Here is a 9146-nt window from a genome sequence, read left to right on the forward strand (position 1 = left end):
AGCTTTTTCCCCTACGCATTATAGTTACGTGCTTAAGGAACTGGTCATTCTATTCCCTAATGTGATTTTGGTGGCCTGTAATAGAGACCAATTAATACCCCATCTTGTGTTTTATCTGTTCAATATGTGGATGTTCAAGGTCATTTGTCAGTTGTCAGTGACTCAGAAGCAGGTAATGCCAGTTTTGACACTGCTACTCCCCCTTCCCTTCCTTTTGCCCACTCAATCCTTCCTAAATAGGTTATACCAGTTGAGTGTAACATTCCAATCATGCAAATCTTTCCACCAGGTTTCAGTAATACCAAGTAGGCTGAATTTATGCTCATGAGTGAGCAATTCCAATTCCTCTTATTACCCAGGCTCCTAGCATCAGTATATAGATAATTAAAGAATTCCAATATCCCTGAAAAGCTTTACTCTGCAATGCCCTTGTCAAGAGGTTTAATATCTGACTGAATAGACAGACCAAGACAAATAAATAGGGATCTACCAAATTCATGGCTGTGAAAAACATGCCATGGACCATGAAATCTGGTCTCTCCCATGAAATCTGGCCTTTTCTGTACTTTTACCCCATACTATATATATATTTCACAGGGGAAACCAGCAGTTCTCACACTGGGAGTCCCAACCCAAAAGAGACTTCCTGGGGGGTCACAAGGTTATTGTAGGAGGGTTATGGTAATGACACCCTTACTTCTGTGCTGTCTTCAGAGTTGGGTGGCCAGAGAGTGGTGGCTGCTGGCTAGACACCCAGCTCTGAAGGCAGCACCCCACCAGCAGCAGTGCAGAAGTAAGGGTGGCAATACCATACCATGCCACCCTTACTTCTGCGCTGCTGCCTTCAGAGCTGGGAGGCTGAAGAGTGGCGGCTGCTGGCCGAGGGCCCAGCTCTGAAGGCAATAGCACAGAAGTAAGGGTGGCAATACCATATCACTTCCTTTTGCGCCGCTGCCGGCGAAGGTGTTGCCTTCAGAGCTGGGCTCCTGGCCAGCAGCCGCTGTTCTCTGATCACCCAACTCTGAAGGCAGCACCACCGCCACCACCAGCACCAGCGCAGAAGTAAGGGGGTCAATACCACGAACCCCTCCCCCCATCTCCTTTTGGGTCAGGACCCCTACAATTACAACACCATGACATTTCAGATATCTGAAATCATGACATTTACAATTTTAAAAATTCGATGACTGTGAAATTGACCAAAATGGACCGCGAATTTGGTTGGGCACCACATATAAACATAACAAGCTAAGTTCATTCCTGGTATAGATAGGGTAGAGTACAATTCAGCGAGCTAGCTAACTTTCCATACTATACCCCCCTCCCTTCAATCCGAGTGCCCCTACCATGCAAATATCTGCTAGGACAGTAAAATGGACACAGAAACACTGTCTTGTTTGGTCAAATTTGCTTCCTCACGAAAGTCCCTCATTGAGACACCCCATGGCCTCTGTGAACCCCACCACTGTCGTTCATAGTTTGCTTTAGACACAGCATAAATCCACCAGCTTTCAGTCTAATTTCACAAGATTAACGGTTTTAATATTTTTAGTGTACCCGGCACCCCAGAGAAGAGAAAGATGCTCATCCAAAGTTTGGCCACGTGGATAAACTCTCCTCCCACGTTGTTTATTAAATATGTTAAAACATCACAGGTCTTTCTGTCCATGGAGCTAATCAAATTGCTCACTGAGGCCATATTAGAGGAATGAGTTTTCTAGCGGTTATTAAAAAAATAGGAGAGTAAAGATGTTTATTGTCCATGTGAGATGTAACCTTATTAGCTCCTCACCTAGGGATACAGAGCTGTTGCAATGGGAAATAACATACATGGGGAAGGATTGAGCACTGTGGGAATGTAGGCCTCTAGGTGGCCTGAATAGGTTTTCTTAATTATTTTTATTACAATAGTGGCTTGAGGCCTCTATGGAGATCGGGGCCCCATTGTTCTATACACTGTACAAACAGCCAAAACAGGCATTGGGAGGGGAGGGCAAACGGTGTCCTACTGTCCCCCAATGTGTATGTGGCAGGGTCTCCACTGCACAGTTCAGGCCCCATTTTACCCCTTCCCTTCAGTGCTGTAGTCTTCGCTTTGGCTGCTTCTGCAGCTGCTCCTACCAGCTATCTCCTGAGGCTACCAAACAGGAGGCTAACCACTGCCGCTTGCAATGGCAGCTTTTACATTGTGGGCATTTGTCCTTTACAAACTGGACTGAGAGCCTCCCCCCCGAAACTCATGTCACAGCGGCCATTGAACAGCTGTCAGATGATCACATTTGGTTTTTAAGGTCTTGAGCTAAACTTTAGCATGTGCCCGACTGCAAAGGAGAAAGGCTCTACAGCCCATTGCCTGAGCTATTCAACCTCCTCCTCAGCTCCGCTCCATTTGCAAACCTCTATTCTGACCTCCCTGGTGTCCAAGCAGATAGCATGCTCACACATCACATTTTGATTATATGACAGTGGGCTCTATCTACACATCCCTCACTTACTCTTCCCTGATTGATTTTTATAGACTGTCAGAGCTCTCTCTCTTCCTGACGCCAGCATTTTTTGCTTGGCTTTTGCATCCTCTGCCACCAATGGACATGCTGGACAGCCTGGTGTGAGAAAATTAACACTGACTGTATTCATGTGGGGTCAGTGATAGCAGAATAAATTCCTGTGCCTGCTGTGCTCTCTTCATTAATGTCATTCACTGGCCTCCACAAGACAAAGCCAATGACAGACCATCGAGAGTAAAGAGGCAGAGATAACTCACCAGAGAATGCAACTGCAAATTAATTTTAGTTTCATTACTTGTCCTGCTGAATTACATTAATTAAAGAGGAAAGGAGAAACATTTTTGGTCAGCTATTTTCACTGTCCGGTTACAGGAAACCAATACTCTGTGCCCAACTTGTTCAAAGAAATTAGCGAACGAGAGGGAAAAGTGGCAGGGGGTGGAGTAGGAGGGGGTGACACCCTCATAATCCAAAGCCCAGCTGAACAGTATGCAAATCCATTAGCAGAGGGAGACATGCTCTTCCTAGCAATAGCAGTTGCTTGTAAATAGTGCCAGAAGTCATTGAAACCATTCAGGGCTGGATTTTTAACTATGTCTAAGTAGAGTTCAGGTGCAGTGGGGAGAAGTAATCATGATACCAGTTTGAATCCCCGATGCTGCATCACTGGCCCTGGTGTAAGATCCCTCCAGGAGCGAGCCTGAGCAGTGCAAAGTGGATGAAGCAGACCAGAGACTCTGATCCTCTAGTTTAGATGTTTCTGTCACAGTTCAGTGCAATGGCACCTGAATTTCCCCCTCCGTGGTCCAGAAAGGACGCTCACTCTCACACTTTCAGCTTCTCAGCTGCCTCTCCACATTAGGGTGGAGACCCATGTCTCTTTCTCCCTCCTGGCCAGGGTATTTCCCCGCTTACACTGTGAATTCCTTAGCAAAGTCAGAATGCCTCAGCAGGCCTGCTCTGCTTTTCTCCTCAGAGGCTATAAACAGCGTATTACCCACCATTAAGTTACCACACAGCTCTTTCTAAGCCAGCACATTTATTCTTAAGGTAAAAGTATTACCGAGAAAACATATTCCAAACAATAAAAGAACCTTGTCCCATGCTAATAAGTTTACCAGAGATCACCCCACCCCTCCATCTCCACCCAGGGCTCTCATTGGTGTCAGTCCTTCCTACGGATTAGGGCCACTCCCCTTGGACAGAAGGTTCTGTCCATTTGCTGGACCAGAATGAAGGCCCTGAGTCAGTTTAAACTCAGGTTGTTTGTCCAAAAGTCCTTTTCTTTGCCTGCTGGTCTCTGGAGAATCCCATTTGAACCAGGATATGCAAGTATCTCCAGGTGGTGGTGCCTCTTTGGAGGTGTTACAACCTGAGTATACTTTTGTAGTCACCTCTCATACATACATAAACTTAATACCATTATTTTCTCCCAAAGATTTTGCAGGAAATTGCCATGACTGTCACAGCTTCTGTGAATTTACCTGATCAGATTTGGTTTGGACAATGGGACTAAACATCTCAGCAGATCAGACATTCTTTCAAGAGTTCAATTTCTCCTTCCTGATTTTAGTCAGGCTCAGAAAAATCCACAGAGATTTTCTGTCGTGATGTAGACACTTTTGCTTCTGGGTGAAACTAGCAATTGCAGAAGTACAGGTATGTGGAAATGTCAGTTACAAATAAAAATTAGTCAGGCTTCAAGACACACACACCTTTTGGATTTCATTCAAATTTGGAGTAAATATTTAGGTACATTCTTCTTTAACACTCATTGGCTGGCCAGATCTTATTTATAAACACCTCATTATACTGTTATTTTTTTAATGCCTGAAAGATTAAAGTTTTTTCTGAATTATAAGCAACTGAAAACAGAGAGTTACAAAGGAAGTTGTTAGGTAATCTTAATAATAAGTGTTGCTACTGCACTGCTTATAACCTTACGTGTCTGCATTATGCTTGTGTGTGTGTGTGTATATACACATTTTATGTGCACTTCCTCCAGCATATGGGCAAAAGGGGAGTTGATACTTTGGGATCTATTGGTGTGAGCTGGTGCCATTATTATTATGGTTATCGTTATCATCATGATTACTAGGGGGTCATTTATTGTTCAATGGGTAGTTCTGGAAGTAAACTGAAATGCGGTTTGTTGTATGAGGGGAAAACGGTCAAAAATGATGATCCCACAGACGGTTTGCTATTTGATGTGAAATAGCAACAAGATGTATTGTTACTTTATTTTTCTGTCCTGGTCACAGTCACTGGCTCTTGGAATGTGTTTGAGAAACCAGTCAAATCTGGAACCACTCTCTGTGCTTTCTGTCCGTGTTATACTCTGCCTTCCTCTCAGCCCACTCTCACACACTTTACCACCCAGCCTCCAGCTCTCTCTCTCTCTCTTTCTGTATTTTGCAATGCAAGCGACATGTCAGGAATAAGTTACAGAGACATCCAAATTAGGAGGACACGTGAATAACTTTGTGTCCACTTCTCCCACATAGGCTATTTCGGGAAGCAGTGCTGGTTTGGCTGATGACAATGCTCAGCATAGATTTTTTGCTGCATTTTTAACACCCTGGTTTTGTTTTGCATCAGATTCTTGATTCGGTACATCTGCTGAGCTGCATTGCCATATGATACAGCAGAACACCACAAGTCTTGTCACATGAAACATATGGGAAAAGAAAAGGGAAGTCTGGTACAGTGGTTAGAGGACAGGACAGATGCAAGAGGTTCTATTTCTGACCCAGCCACTGACTAGCTGTGTGAATTTAGGCATATCACTTTGAAAATCTTACCCTAAGGCACAAAGGGCAGTTAGGAATCCAACTCTCATTGAAATGGAATTGAGTATCTAAGTCCTATTTGTGCCTTTGAAAATCTTCCCCTGTATCTCTTTGGGCATCGTTTTCTCCATTTGGGGAATATAGTAGGGATGGGAGTACTCACTACAGTAGGGGATGATACTTGCCTATCTGACAGTGGTGTTGTGAAGGTTAATTCATTAATGTTTGTATGAACCCTTTGGGATTCTTGGAAGGAAATTGCTATATAAGTACCCAGTACTATTTCCTTCCTGAGTTCTTCAACCAAGAGATAAACTCATCTGTTATTGCAGGACAACAGAAGATACAAAAAGATGCAAGTGACTGTTCCAAGAATGCCCTGGTGACATTGGTGCCTCCTTCTGTACTACAGTGGCAACCACCAAGTCATAGCATGCTCCAATGGCTCCTTAGTCCAGTTGGGAACATGGGATGTTCTGTTGTGTTTTTGATGTTCATGTGGCATTCTTCTACTCATAGACTTATAAGCTTTACAGTCAGAAGGGACCACCATGATCATCTAGTCTGAGCTCCTGCACATTGCAGGCCACAGAACCTCACCCACCCTCTCCTGTAATACACCCAGAACCTCTGGCTGTGTTACTGGAGCCCTCAAATCATGATTGAAAGACTTCAAGTTACAGAGAATCTGCCATTTATACTAGTTTAAACCTGCAAATGACCTGTGCCCCATGCTGCAGAGGAAGGCAAAAATAACCCAGGGTCTCTGCCAATCTGACCTGGGGGAAAATTCTTTCCTGACTCCAAATATGGTGATCAGTGAGACCCTGAACATTTCAGTAAGACCCACCAGCCAGACACCTGGGAAAGAATTCTCTGTAGTAACTGAGAGCCCTTCTCGTTTATTGTCCCGTCACTGGCCTTTGGAGATATTTGCTGCTAGCAGTTGCAAATCGGCTACCTGTTGTAGGCAGTCTTCTTATATCATGCCCTCCATAAACTTATCAAGCTCAGTCTTGAAGCCAGTTAGGTTTTTTGCCCCCACTGGAATGTCTGTTCCAGAACTTCACTCCTCTGATGGTTAGAAACCTTCATCTAATTCCAAGCCTAAACTTGTTGATGATCCATTTGTTCTTGTGTCCACATTGGGACTTAATTTAAATAACTCCTCTCCCTCCCTGGTATGTATCCCTCTGATATACACCTCTACCCTGATATAATGCGACCCGATATAACGCGAGTTCGCATACAAGGCGGTAAAGCTCTGACACGCTGCTCAAAGCAGTGTGTTAAAGGTGCCGGGCCAGGCTGGGGCCGAGGGGTTCGATAAGGGGCAGAGGGTTTCGGGGGCAGTCAGGGGCTCCCCCAACCAGAGTCCGGGGGTCAGGAGCTGTGGGAGGGCACTTTTGGGGGCCCTGCAGTCCCAGAGTGGCCCGGGGGGATTAGCAGGGGGCCGAGAGCAGCCTGCTCTGCTTCCCTCGCCCCGGCCCCAGCCATGTTGTTCGGGGGAGGGGGCTTGGGGGAAGGGATCCCCCCTGCACTCACCAGCAGCAGTGGAAGCAGAGCAGCCCGGCCCCAGCCCTCTCCACTCCACCAGTTCCCAGCCGCGGCACTCTGTTTCCTGCCACAGGTGAGTACGGGGGTGTGTGAGGGGGTGTGCATCCTTTCCCCAACCTCTCCGCACTCACCTGTGGCGGTAAGTGCCTGTCAGGGGGTGGGGGGTGGGGTGGAGATGAGGGTCGGAGAAGTCAGGAGACAAGGGGGTTGGGTTGGGTAGGGAGTGGGGTCTGGGGGAGTGTTTAGGGATGGGGGTCTCTGGAGGGGGCAGTCAGGGAACAAGGAACAGGAGGGGCCAAAGCAAGTTTGATATAATGCGGTCTCACCTATAACGCGGTGAGATTTTTTGTCTCCGCGTTATATCGGGGTAGAGATGTATTTATAGAGAGAAATCATATCTCCCCTCAGCCTTCATTTGGCTAGGCTAAACAAGCCAAGCTCTTTGAGTCTCATCTCACAAGGTAGGTTTTCCATTCCTCTGATCATTCTAGTAGCCCTTTTCCATATTTGTTGCAGTTTGAATTCATCCTTCTTAAACATGGGAGACCAGAATTGGACACTGTATTCCAGATGAGGTCTCACCAGTGTCTTGTATAATGATACTATTAACGCTCCCGTGTCTCTACTGGAAATACCTCACCTGATGCATCCTAGGACTGCATTAGCCTTTTTGCATGGCTGCATCATATTTGCAGTTCATAGTTATCCTGTGATCAACAAATACAACCAGGTCTTCCTCCTTCTCTGTTGCTTCCAACTGATAAGTCCCTAGCTTATAGCAAAAATTCTTCTTGTTAGTCCCTAAGTGCATGACCTTGCACTTTGCACTATACATTTCATCCCATTTCTATTACTCCAGTTTTCAAGGTTGTCCAGATCATCTTGTATGATATTCTGGTCCTCCTCCATATTGGCAATACCTCCCAACTTTGTGTCATCCGCAAATTTTATTAGCACACTCCGACTTTTTATGCCAAGGTCATTAATAAAAATGTTTAATAAGATTGGCCACAAGACCGATCCCTAAGGTAAGGGATAGGGTGGAGGTCATGATGGAGAAAAGCAAGAAGTGCGTGGCCACATTCAGTGCCTGCAAATCTGTGTCTCTTATATTAAGAAGTTCTTCGGGTGGGAAGCTGAAAGTTATTATGTTGACACAAAGTGAATGAGGAGTTTGCTGAGTCTGGCAGCATTGGATGAAAAATGCCACTGAGAAAATGCTGAATGGTAAGAGGTATAATTAAATCATCCAACAATTAGAAAATAATGAAGTAATGACATGTGCTATTAAGCAATAAACTCTAAGTGCTGGTTCAGTGGTGAAGACATGGGTTCCTGACATCATAAATCCCAGATCTGGACAGTTAAATAGTATCCGGCTGTGGGAGCTGATGATGATGTCAGCTATTATTTCTGTAGAAAATAATGGTGGGTGATGGACACAATGAGAAGTAATAGGAAGAGAATGTTTATTATGGCTGGAGCAGGGCCAAGAGAGAAGAAAGTGGAGCAACAGTGCTGCATTCAGGGAGGAACAATGCACTGCAGCCCTGCTAATAGTGCCAAGCACCAAGTAACCAGGAAGGCTATAAATCTGTAATGAATATAATGCTATGTTCTTGCTCATATACCAGAGGGCAGCAATAATGATGATGATAATTATTATGACTAACATTTCAATAACTTGAAAAGTATTTTACAAACGTTGCAAAGCAATTTATAATATATATATAGTCTAATATGTATTTATATACATATATGTGTGTGTGTTTATTATCTACATATAAAACATAACAAAATGTGTTAAGAGAATGTTGTTTAGGTTGTAAAGTCAAGAACTCAAAAGTTAGGAAGTACAGAGGTGTGGTTGTCTGCACCTCCCCAGCCTTGTATGTCTGTTCTGTGCACTGACTGAGGCGGGGTGGGGGGATGTCTTGTGGAAAAATAGTATTTTATTATGTGCTTAAATAGTTATAATGCATACACACAAAGAGGCAGGATTAAGTTTGCAGGGGCAACCATAAATCTGGCATTCCCTAACTTTCAAATACTTGGCTTTGCAATTAAACAACATTATTTCGATGTACTTTTTGTGTATAATTTCTTAGGTTTTTTTTAAAGGGGAAAATCAAATTCTGTTATGTGCAGGTTTACAGGAGAAGGTGAGCCTGCCTTTTTCACTCCCTTTACAGCTGTGCTGGCTGCTCCCAGTGCAGTGCCTACTGTTGCTGCTGCTTTGGCAATGGTGTGAGCCCAGTCTTGGAACGGTCAGTGATTTGGGCAGGCAGGCTCC

This window comes from Mauremys mutica, chromosome 13 (genome assembly GCF_020497125.1).
Source record: "Mauremys mutica isolate MM-2020 ecotype Southern chromosome 13, ASM2049712v1, whole genome shotgun sequence".
Lineage (NCBI taxonomy): Eukaryota > Metazoa > Chordata > Testudines > Geoemydidae > Mauremys > Mauremys mutica.